The sequence below is a fragment of the Rhamphochromis longiceps genome, linkage group LG9, assembly GCF_057381845.1.
Source record: "Rhamphochromis longiceps isolate RC_006_pf linkage group LG9, R_longiceps_female_GT1.1, whole genome shotgun sequence".
Classification (NCBI taxonomy): domain Eukaryota; kingdom Metazoa; phylum Chordata; class Actinopteri; order Cichliformes; family Cichlidae; genus Rhamphochromis; species Rhamphochromis longiceps.
In genome coordinates this window covers 20,608,707-20,621,474 of record NC_140565.1, presented here as the reverse complement: position 1 = coordinate 20,621,474, position 12,768 = coordinate 20,608,707, and positions in this window count along the sequence as shown.

Here is a 12,768-nt window from a genome sequence, read left to right as displayed (position 1 = left end):
TTGATTGTTGATTTCTCTGTACTATTGTAGGGTCTTTACCTTACAATATTAGGCAGTTGTTATTTGGCGCTATATAAATAAAACTGAATTGAATTTACTGAATTATTCAGGGAACATGGGATAACATCCAAACCTGTATACTCCTGGTGTCTTCAGTCTTTTGTAAACAGGCCTGTGAACACTGCACCTTGCCCCACATGCCTCGCGTCTCCTTCATGTTACAGGCTTAATTTATCTCACTCCTGTGATAACGAAGAAGACGTACACGAGGAGAAATGGAGGCCTCAGGAGGGCTGTGTTCTTTGTGCATTTCACGATTAACATTCATAAGTGACACTAAGGATTTGAAGTAACTTAGTGCGATTAGATGGAATTAGTTCTAGATGGTTGACGGTGCAAAGTGTTGGTAAATAAGGGATGTTTCAAAGGACTTTTCAAAGTGCATTACTTCAATAAGATGCTTTAGTTAAGATGCACAGAGTGGACCTGCTCTTGGACGTGAAACTATAAGTGAGAAGCCCTTTGGAAAAGTGTCCTGATGTTTGTAAGATCAGACAAAATGAGGATGATAGGTTACTTTATGTGCCATGTGAACAGTCAATTAAGAATCCGGCCAGAGAGGATCACCTGATAAGTCCTGAGAAACCTTCACGCACAGTTCATGGCACATACACTTGCTCACAAACTGAGTACACACACATTAGCGCACATGTATCCATTAAAAAAAGTTTGCATAATATCAGATGTACTCTCGCTCTTCAGGGTCAGTGCATCGTCTTTTCAGAACCTCTTCTGTCGAGGAGATTAAAGGCCCTGAGAATTACCACCACAATGTGGTCGTGTGATTATTTCCAGGCCAGGTCTCGACTGGGGAGCTACTTTTGGAGTTAATGATCAGAAGGGAAGTGGTGGAAGATAAAGACAGAGGCAGAGCAACCCCTCGAAACCTATCAGCATTCATCTTGGGGACGATTTGCTCTCACATTTTCCCAGGTGAGAGCTCAGCAGAGGGAATATCCATCAATACAGAGCCTCCTGTATTTCCCAGGAGATTTGGAGGAAATTATGTCCATGATATGGTTATTTTACCCAGATGGAAGGATTTTCTCTATCTTGCAATTTGTAATTAGCAGCAGATTAGGTGTGCTCCTTAAATAGAGGCACATTCCTATAATGAACTGGGAGTTGACATGCATGATAATGCATTCTGTGCACAGTCACACCCTTCTCTCTCTGGGCCCTGCACACCTGGAATCCCCTTATTCTGTCAATCTGTTCAGCAATTAGAGTGAGCCCTCCCTGCCACCTTGGCAGGAGTGATGGGAAGTGGCTTTTCCAGGGAAACGTGTACTCGTGTGTTAAGCTGCTTATGCGTGGTTGCATGTGCAGAAGTATGGTCACATACAGGGTTGAAGATTCTATTTTATTCCCATAGAAGTTAAAGTAGAAATCTAACACCTTGATTCTCTAATTAAACCTTTCTCATGCTCAGTGTTACTTCTAGTTTTTTAAATCACACTCTTACCAGCAGAGATAAGCTTACTGAGTAAGTATACACCGCATCTCCCTGCTTCTCTTCAGTTTTCTCATGCTCCTTATCCCTATATCACCAAGCTACTGAGCCTCAAAGCCATGCTAAAAACAGGCCACACACGCTCCCATCCTCCTTCTCTTTTGTCACCATTTCTGAATCATTTCATCTCCAGCTCATTCTGCTTCACAGTCACATGTGTGCTTTGTTCGCATCTGTCAGGCTCTTGGGTGCTGATTGTTCAGCGATGACGTACAGGTGGTTGTTATTGTGAGGCTGCTTTGACCACTTTGCAGCTGTGTGCCTTTCCTGCAGTTTATGTTGTTTCAATCAGGAATAAACCAACAGAACAACATCAGGGTGAGTTATCTACCTCAATTCAGTTCAGTTTTATATATATAGCGATTCAACAGTGACTCGATGTTTTGTGTTAAGACACTCCAATATCAGAAGGTGGCAACAGTGGTGAGGAAAAAACTTTCTTCTTACTGAGGTCTCTCACGTGACATCATGTGCATAGTGCTTGAGACTTATCTGCTATACTGGACATGATATAACCACCACTTATGGAGAATTCCCACCTGGTTCCTTGAGTTTGTTGGTTTTCACTGGGTGAAGTCGGTTACAAAGAAGGTGCAGGGGGTTATTGATCAATCTATAGGTCTGTGTCACTGGAGTTTAGCAAACACTGCCATCAACCCCCAGTAACTACTCACAACTGGTAAGGTAATACTCTCCTCATGGCAGGTGGTTGCCAGATGGGCACAGACTAGTCGCTAGTTGTCTTAATCACTTGATCCTACGCTGTCACAATGATTGTCCAAACAAGTTAATGTCACATGTTTAATAGTCATGTGACTGCAAAACCCCAATAAGTAGAAACCTCTACCAGAACTAGGTTCAATGACTGGCAGCCATTTCCCACAACAAGTGGAGCAGTGGAAAGAGGATAAAAAGCAAGATGAAGGAAAAGGACAAAACAAACCACCAGTGGGAGTAGACAAAAGTTAACTGATGCAGCAGTGGCAATAGTGAAAAGAGGGTACTGGAGAAGAAGTGCTCAGTGCATCATGGGAAATGTCCCAGCAGCCTGAGTCTACAGCAGATTAACAAAAGGATGGTAAAGAGTCATTTAATCCAGCCCTAGCTACAGGCTTTATCAAAAAGGAAAGTTTTAAGTGTAGTCATGAAACTAGAGAGAAGCTATTCAGCACTGAAAACTGGAATTAAGCATTTAGCTGGCAAAGGAAATAAAATCAACAAGTGACGTTTTAAGTTCAAATTAAATTATGAACAGAACACGCTGTTATAGGGTAAATTCTGCAGGCCAGTTTAGCTGTTTTCAGTCTTTATCCCATTAATTTAGCTTCTTTTTTTAATCACAGCCTAATTTTTAACAAGGTTAAGCAAAACTGTGGTACAAGCAGGTCAGTGATGCTCAAAATATATTTTTCAACGGCTTCTTGGTAATTTCTAAAAAAAAAGCAACTAAATGTGATGCACATGTTTGTTTAAATTTGGACTCAAATCTGCTGTCAGAAATTAGTTGTACAGCAACTCTATTTTACTAATAGAGTTGAATCTTCTCATCAAGCAGATTCTTCCTCAAAGTGCACAGCTGACTTTTACTTGTTCATCTCCATAAAGTCGGCTTCCTCTCCTTCCTGTTGCCCGAGGCCTCGTCCGTTCCTCATACCAACTCTCCCTTTCTCCCCCACCACTGCTCCCTTCTTTCATTCTGCTGTTCCCCACCACTCTAACCGACTCACGCTCACCCAGCTGCAGGCCCCTGCTGCCTGTTAGTCCTGTGAAACTTATTAATTAAATCTGCCGATTGAAAGACCCCCGTGGGAACAATGTTTAATCGATGCGCACAAATAGATGACTTTCATTCCACACAATTGCTCCCCTTTTCTGCCCTTATCTAAATCGGGAGATTTAAAGATTATCTGATATGTAGCAGAGGTTTACTCTAACAGCTGTCATCTCTCTCCCAATGGCAGACTGATGTCACTGGCAAGTGACAAGACTCAGAATATGCAAATTGCACTAAACCTGTGCCTAACCATGTACAAAGGAAGTCAAATATTCATGCATTAAATTTGGCATGAACACATGTGCATTCACATGCTAAGTGGACTCAGTGGTAAGATAGAGGGGTGCAAGGCCCGTCTACAGCTGCAGGCAGTATCCCCGATTCGCCCAGCTGTTCTTTTGCCCCTGTGGCTAATTCTGTGTCTGACCTCCACATCTCCAGCAACAGCAACCCAGCCCAGCTGCCTCAAACATCAGCAACAACACAAAAAATGCAAAGTCACGGGGGAAAACACTGGCATGAATCACCACAGCTGCAGCAATTTCTCTTAAAATAGCCAACCAACAAGCTTTAGTGTGCCGCTTCATAAAAATGCGTTTTACATAGGTCATCGTTTTATCCTTAGATTTTAGTCGGGTTGAAGGCAGCCATCAGTGATAGCAGGTGACAAGTGATAGTCAGTGTCATGCCATTTTCAGGCAGCGATGTTTGGCGTGACATGAAGAGGTCATATGCAGGATACCCTTGAGGAAGACTTCAGATGAGACTCTTTAAAAACAAAGCTTTACTTGTCCCCATAAAAAATGTTCTGGCTAAAGTTTTCCACTTTGATGCCTGGTCACGAGCAGAGCCGAGCACAAAGAGCTCATTTGGCCATTTCTATATTTATTTCCTTTTAACAAGCCACAGCAAAATTAGTCCAACAGCTATGTCTGTTATTTCTTACTCCCACTCAATCTGACCTCATTTTTGTGATTTATCTTTCAGTTTTGACTGGTTTCCCTTTTTCGCTAAACTTTTTCTTTTATTTCTAACATTTTGTTTTTTGCGATAAGCTGAAAATTATTATTTGCAGCTTATTGGCATTTTGTAAACTACAAATTACAAACTGAAGTGTGGGCAGGAAATTTAATGGAAGTCTTAACTTTTGGCAAAATAAAAACCACAAATGTCACAAAGGGGAAATATCACGCGGATTATCTACTTCATAGATTTCCTCTGGGTATCATAAACATCCAAACTAAATTTAAAGCAATCCATCCAACAGTTTTTAAGACATTCACGACTGGGTCAACGTATTAAAGGCATTGCCATTAGTGTGGCTTTGAGTAGGTATACCTCTTCAATTGCTTCTTAACCAGTCAGCCAACCACACAAAAAAAGAGAGTACATTAAACCTTGAAGGAGATAAGCTACAGCAGAAGACCACACTGGGTGTCGCTTCTATCAGCTAAGACCAGGAAACTGAGGCTACACTTCATAAGACATAAGATTGGTAAAACTTTTCTGGTCTGAGGAATCTAAATTTCTGCTGGAAGCTTCAGATGGTTGAGTCAATATTTGATATAAAGAGCATGAAAGGATGGATCCATCCTGCCTCGTATTAACAGTTCATCCCAGTGGTGGCAATGTAATGGTGTAGGGGATACAACATGGAGTATTGTTGCTGACCACATCCAAACTTATATGACCACAGTTTATCCATCTTCAGATGGCTGCTTCTAGCAGGAAAACAGCTCATCTCACAAAGATCAAAACATCTCAAACTATTGCGTGTTTGTTTGATTTTCTTGAACATTACTCAAATGGGGTCCACAGTCACCGAACCTCAATCCAAAAGAGCAGCTCTTTGTGGTGAAACAGGAGATTCCCATCACACAAAGGAAGAGATGCTTCTCCTACACCTTTTAAAAGTTTTTATAGGAACTGACCCACTGATGTGGAAAGGATAATAGAAAGCTGTATGGGGTGATTTATCACCCCAGAAATATATGTATGGTTTTAAATTTAATAGACTTTAATTTATTGCAGTTTTACACTTTTCAGAACTACACTAATGTTTTACAGTGAACTTTGACTAATAGACCTAGAAGAATGATTGCTGCAGAAGCCTCAGGCAGACATACTTAAAGCCCAAAGTGATGATGAAAATGGCTCAAACTGCAGATATGAGCTGGTATGTCTACTTTTGCATAAAATTATTAAAAACCAGGTCTGATAAATTCAAACATTAAAAATGTTCCTGCATAACATATGCTGATGTTATACATGTCCCCACTCGTCTTTAGTCTCTAAAATAGATAGTTTGGGTCGTTTGGGGGTTAATTAGTAATTGTCCTGTTTGTTAAACTGCATTGAAAATGTGGCATTGCAAATGCACACTGCAATAAAAATAAAAATTAAATAAACAGTATTATTCTGAATAAACACCTGTGTTATGACAGCAACACTGTCTAAAGCCATCAGGGATCTATCGACTAAATAATAATATTCTGCCCCTGTTATTCATCTTTGTTAAGTATTTTGCTCTAAATTACGAATTATAGATGCAAATTAAAACACATACACACAAATTCTTTTCTTTTTAATTGTCAGAAAAAAATTAATTTTCTGCCAATTATTTCAGGGTTCAGGCAGTTCTCTGGGTGTATTGGCTGTGCAAAGCATTTCAGAGACAACTACAACAGCTAACCTTTCAAAAACCCAGATTATTTTTCAGTGACCTCAAAAGCCCAGAGAGTAAATTTAACAAAGCTACAGCAACAGCACAAAAACCACCTCACTGGTGTAATGATTCGTGAAGCAGGTGGGGTACTGCTGATTGGACACGGGCACCCTGCAGCCCCATCTTATGCATTTCAAATGACTTTGGCTGCATAGATGTGCAAATTTGTTTAAAAAGTCACTGTCCCAGTGTAGACTGGTGCACTTTTATCTGCTCTACTGATTGCAACGCTGGGCTCATTTCTCTGCTAAGTGTTTAGTGGGGGATGAGTAGCTGAGACGTGCTTTAGATTTGTGGTGTGGAGATGTGGAGATGTGGACTACAGCCAAGATTTGTGTGGACGCGTTGCCGTCTGACAGGCTTTTCATCAACAACATCGCAACAGTGGACTAATGCCAGAGTTTGGAGTGTACGGACTCCATCATTCACAGACTCACACACTCACACACACTGGAGCAATGAGGCGAAGCATTCTGCTCACAGATCATGTGCGCCCAAGACAAGTTTAGGACTGGGGTGAAGGAGATGACATCTGACAGAGGTTCTATTGGCTGAACACATCTCATCCACGACTGAGCCACCAGGACATCTATCTCTTGATTCAATCAAGACACAAGGAAATTGCCTTCAAACTCAATGCATGTCAGTGTATCTGTCACTGAAGTAGCATCAATCACACGGCTCATTTGTGAGCCAAAAAATCCAGAACTTCCTGAAAAATGTCTTCAATACAAGTCACACAAAAGGTTTGGTTTTAGAAAGGTTATTTTTCGAAGATTTATCTTGGGGAGAAGGCTGATTTTTGTATTTAGTCGTTTACCTGAAATCTCAGCTGAAGCTGTAGATGTACTAGTATTTTGTATATCATCTACAGACAGTATAAAACAAATGGATGTAGCTTCTGGATTAGAAAAATGAAATCAGTGCAAAATACCTAAAAACCTGCATTCTATCTGAAGGCCACCAGATGGCGATAGATGTGGTTGCAAAACAACTTCCAGTCCTATAGAAGAGTTTATCTGATATCTCCGTATATATGTTGTTCCTGCATTATTATAAAATTTTTCTTTATTAATTTATACAATATAATAAATATACTATCAAGCTAGGTTAGATGTTAGCCAAATTTATGTCACACATGTTAGTTTGTTAGTGATCATTTTTAGCCATTAGCCAATGAAATGGAGCCCTATAGTCTGTGAGAAAACAGGTTTGTTCCTGATGTTCATAAACACTTTCCTGCTGAGTTTAAGGGTTCACTCATTTTGGGTCATACTGAATAAAAGATTAAGTCTAATAGTATATCGGTGAGAAAATAACAATCATCAACAAATTTCTGGAGAGAGAGATTGCTGAAATGGAATAGGCATGAAGGAATGAATAAAGAAGTGGAAAAACTTGAGGAACAAATACTGAGAAATGGGAACCTAGGATGAAAAAAACCCAGCTTTTTATTTGTTTTCATACCACATAAAAATCATAGTCAGTGGCGGATCTACGGGGGTGGCATGGGGTGGCATTGTCCATAGCAAATAATCTCTTGCCACCCCTAGTGCCACCCTAGTTTTGCATATGGCAATGTTGTTTATTAAAATAAGCTAGCATTAACACTTTGAGCCTAGCCACAATTAACAATGAATATAAATTGTAAAACTGAATATATTACATGGTGTTACCCCCCCCACCACCACCACTAACAAATGGTTCAGCCCATAGCTCAGACCAGTTGTATTTCTTGTTGTCCATAGCAACTGATGTTTATGATCGCCATTTTTAAATTTCAACACAGGTGGTTGATTGTGACAGTCTGGAAATGGAATACTATCTGAATACTATTTATACTAATTTCTGAATACTATCGTCACGGTTATTGTGGGATGAAACAGTAAGCACAGCGCAAAAAAAAGAGAAGGAAAAAAAATTCCACCACTTTCCTATTGCATCCAATAAAATAAAAAATGATTTGGCAACACATGGGATTTGGTTATTTAGGAAGAGAGGAAAGTTTTGGGAGTGGCTGCGGCGAAAAGAGATAAAGCGAGTGCTATAGACAGCAAGTTTTGAGTTGTGATAGATTTGTGACATTTAACATGTTTGGAGAGTGTAGTTAATGTGTTGTGTTGTCTTGTGCAGTCGGTGTGTAGCCGTTGTTTTGTTTTGTGTATCATAAAAATGAGGGCAGTAGTGAATGTGACTAAAATGTTTAATTATCTGGGCTAAAGAAAATACAGTTATAGACTATATTTATATGAAACATGTGTAGACTTACTGCATTTGTTTATTCTAACCATATATAATGCATATTACAGGATGCAACTCCAGCATGTGTAAAAACACGGCTTTGATTTTGCCACCCGATTTGATTTCCGTGCCACCCCATGAACATTTCTCTAGATCCGCTTCTGAACATAGTATTGAGCATCCACACACAAGGAGAATATACAAGAGAATATATACAAACTCCATGCATTCCTGCTCCAGAAAATGGTTTATTTCTTTAAATAAAACTAGAGATGGACCGATCCGATATTACATATCGGTATCGGTCCGATACTGGCCTAAATTACTGGATCGGATATCGGAGAAAAATAAAAAATGTAATCCGATCCATTAAATATCACGAAAGCACCTCACAAAACTTGCAACACGCCGTAACTCACCTCAGAACGTTAGCACGTCGGAGCAGTATGCATCACGTGATAGAGCGGCTGTGGCATGGGGACCTGTCGGTGGTCTGGATAGCATTTGGAGCTTCGCTAGCAACCCGGCATTTCATCTCCGACAAAGTTATCCCCGAGAGAAGTAAAGCAAGTGTGTAAGTCCATCTCTGAATGTTTGTAAAGCATTCCTGCGTTAAGCTTAACAAGCAACTGCCTCTTCTTGCTGCTACTTCAATCATGAAACTGCTTAACGATCAGCTGATCGGCTTTTCTGTCGCGAGTCCGTCTCTCTAGTTTGCTTTTGGCCCACTTTGCACCAGAAAGAGGAAACCAGCGGCTGAACAACAGCAGAACGTTTAAGCTTGATAAGCTGTTGTTAGAATTTATTTAATATTACTTTCTACTCGAGGATCTTTTTCTACGTAGCTGACGGCTGGTAACTGTGCAGGGGCGGATCTAGCAAAGTTTAGCCAGGGGGGCCGATAGGGCATGAACAGGGAAAAGGGGGCACAAAGACATACTTTTCTTTCTTATTCTCATTTAAAATGTTGAGCTTTTAATAAATAATTATCTGACACCCAAAGTTTTAATTTGATGTAAAATGAATAGAAGTCCATTACTGTATATAGTGACTATTAAGTCTAATATATATACCCTAGTAAGCTATAGTACTTTTTCCTTTGGGAAGGTACCATCTGTGCAGTCTGCAATTTTGTTGAAGAAAGATGTTGAATCTATTTAATATTTCTTGAAAAATAATTGATTTCTGTGCATTTTTTTTCCACACTGCATCAAATTAAGGTTGATTACGTCGATTAAGCATCATGAGGTGGAGCATGAGGGGTGGTTCCCTATTTTTTTATTTTTGTTGTTGCTGGGAGTTGGAACCCTATTAGTTAGGTTGCTTAATATTTACGCTAAGTACTCTTTAAAATACCAGAATAGGGAGGATGGTGTAGGTTTAAGTTTATTAGATTGATCAGTATTGCTGAACTATGAAATATTTTTTTTTGCATACAGGTATAACAGAATAGCTTTAGTGTAGTTGTTGTTTTAAACTTGAGTATGAACTTATACAAAATGCAGCAAGATATTTAAAAAACAGTTTTGTTGATTAAAAAACACTATATCGGATTCATATCGGTATCGGCAGATATCCAAATTTATGATATCGGTATCGGACATAAAAAAGTGGTATCGTGCCATCTCTAAATAAAACATGAAAGCTAAGTTGGACAGAGGCTTCTCCCCACTTCTCCCAGCCATACTGTAACAAGAAAAGACTGGATTTTATTTGCTGCTGAGCTCAATCTGATTCTTAAAACTATTTATCCTGAGGCATCAATGTGAGCAGGAGTTGGTGTAATTATTTCACAAAGCAAACCCTCAAGAGAAATCTTTCTCACCACATTGAGCCTCTGATAGTGTTAGCTCGCTGCTAGCGGCTGTCACTAGCTAGTATATTGAATCAGACAGTGTGAGTGTTTACTGTAGTCATAAATGAATGCCTGAAGTCTCTTTAGGTTTAGATTAGGGTGAAAACAGCTTTTTCTCTCATCTGCAGGCACTGCTAGACATCTCTGCGTCTATAGCACATAGTAAACGTTTTATATGATGGCTGCAGTATGCTAATAAAATGACACAGGTTCTCTGCAGTGCAGTCATTTTAGAGCATAAAGCACAAATGAGAGTCATCTTGACGTCTTTTAAAAGATATTGTTAGAGTGGACCAGTGACGCTGGTGATGTGTGCAGCATGAAGCAGCTGAGCATCTATATAATCACAAACATGCTGTTTAGGAATATTTCTTGGGGGTGGGGTGGGGGGTTAAAAAAATTGCTTTTAGAAAACAAAAATTACAAATAAAGTCTTACTAAATGGTGTGTTTTTTATGATTTCTAAATTATGCCCTGAGAGGATTTCTAACGGTAAATTTGCAGTGAGTCTGCTTCGTATTGAGCAACAGTGACTCAAAGTTCAATGACCAAGTTTTCTTTTGAAGTTCCTCCCAGTTCTGATGATCCTGTAATACTGGATCATCAGACACTCGAAAAGGCAAGAAGAAAGAAGAGCTTGTGTTAAAGACCAGGAAGGATCTTATTTCTGTCCACAGTTTTCATTCTCCCACTAAAAAATTCACTTTCTGTACTGGTCCTCTGCTTCCTCAAAGACTGCTGTCACTTTCATTTCTCTGTCACCCCCTCGTTCCCACATGCCCTTATTTCTTTTTATACCCCCACTAAACCTGCCAAAATAGAGAAACTAAAAGTTTGGTGTTTTTTTCAGCTCACTTTAGCTTAAAGTTGGCACCTTCAGAAAAATAAGGGGCAGTGCTTGTGATTCACATCCCTCTAAGAACACAGCTGCTGATGATTTCAGGCTGATTCCCGTGTTTCGTCTCCTAGTGTTGCCAAACATGTGACAACGGCTGTGAAAGAGAAAATTATGTGGACATGTGTGTACAGTTTTGTGTTAACATATAGTGCAGAGTGTTTTGTATTAACTCGACTGAATCTGGTGGTTATTTGTAAGGCTATAGCCTGTTTACAGGTTATGTGCCAAGTTTTAATTCTTGGAGAGACTTTTTTTCATCCAACCTCGTGAAAAGAGAATATTACATTTGTAAATGAGACCATAATAAGGTTTGAGTTTATATACAAGAGAAAACTATAAACCATGTAGAATGTGAAACATACCGTATTTCCCGGACTACAAAGCGCACCTGAATATTAGCCGCACAAGCTAAAATCAGGGGAAAATCCTGTTTTGTACATACATTAGCCGCACCTGACTAAAAGCCGCAGGTGTTTCAATGTTGACTTATCATATGTAAGAGAATATGCACAAAGCGAATTGTCAGGAAAGAGATGGCTGTTTGTACCCATAACTTGAAAAACAAGTTATGGGTACATATTTGCACATGTAGTACATAACAGTAACCTACAGCACACCAGAAAAATAGATTCGGACTACCTTTTAGGCTCAGGTGCAGTGACACGGCTTTAACAAGAAGAAAAGTCAGTCATTCACCACCATCTTTCTCTTCTTCCTGCGCTCTAAAACCACCAAAGTCCTCTTCTCCAGTGTCGGATACAAACAGGCTCAGGATGGCTTCGTCATCTACTCTCCGCTTCTCTCCTTCGTTGTCACTTTCAAAACCAAAGAAATCCTCATTGTCAGTGTCAGAGTCCTCCTCTCCATCATGCAGCAGTCCAGCCCTTCAAAATCCGGTGGTGATCGTGGATGTTTTCACACTTTTCCACGCTGTCAGAATCCACCGGTGGAGTTGGGCATAACTTGCTTTTCGCAAGTTTATCGCTGCTCATCATCCACGACTCCCGCTGAACGCGTAGCGCTACTTTGAAGTTTGTTTTTCGCGCTACTTCGTACGGCACTACGTTGCCTGGCGGATGGACATGTGACTAACATACCACTCTTGAACCCCGATCCTTCCGCCAGGCAACGTAGTGCCGTACAACAGCGGAACAAACAAAACAAATCGTCTTACGATATGACAAAAATCATGGACAATCCATAGAAAAGCCGCACCTGACTAAAAGCCGCAGGGTTCAAAGCTTGTGCAAAAAGTAGCGGCTTATAGCCCGACAATTACGGTAAGTTGATTTTAGTGAGCAAACAAACTCATTGCTATCCACCCAAAACACTAAGTGTGAAAATGTGACCTACAAACCAATGAGAGATGTTTTTTTTATCTATACAGTTTTGCAGACATGTGACATTAACTTGTGGAAGAGACATGCCTGTCTACAAACAGTGTCCAGCTACTCTCAGAGCTGTAGAGAAACTGTGAAAAGTCCAACACAAAGTTGAAAAAGTAGACTTTGCCCTCAGAGTAAAAGGTGTATCTTTTGAAAATTGTTGGCTGCAGGTCTGAAGCCCAACTTTCACTTTGAAGGTGAATTTTCTCCATTTCTAGTTCAACCAGTTTCTTGTACAATCACTCGGCTAGTAGTTAGCGAGTATTTAAAGACCAACACGAAAAACGTTTGGTCACTAACCTAACCTCAGTTCTATG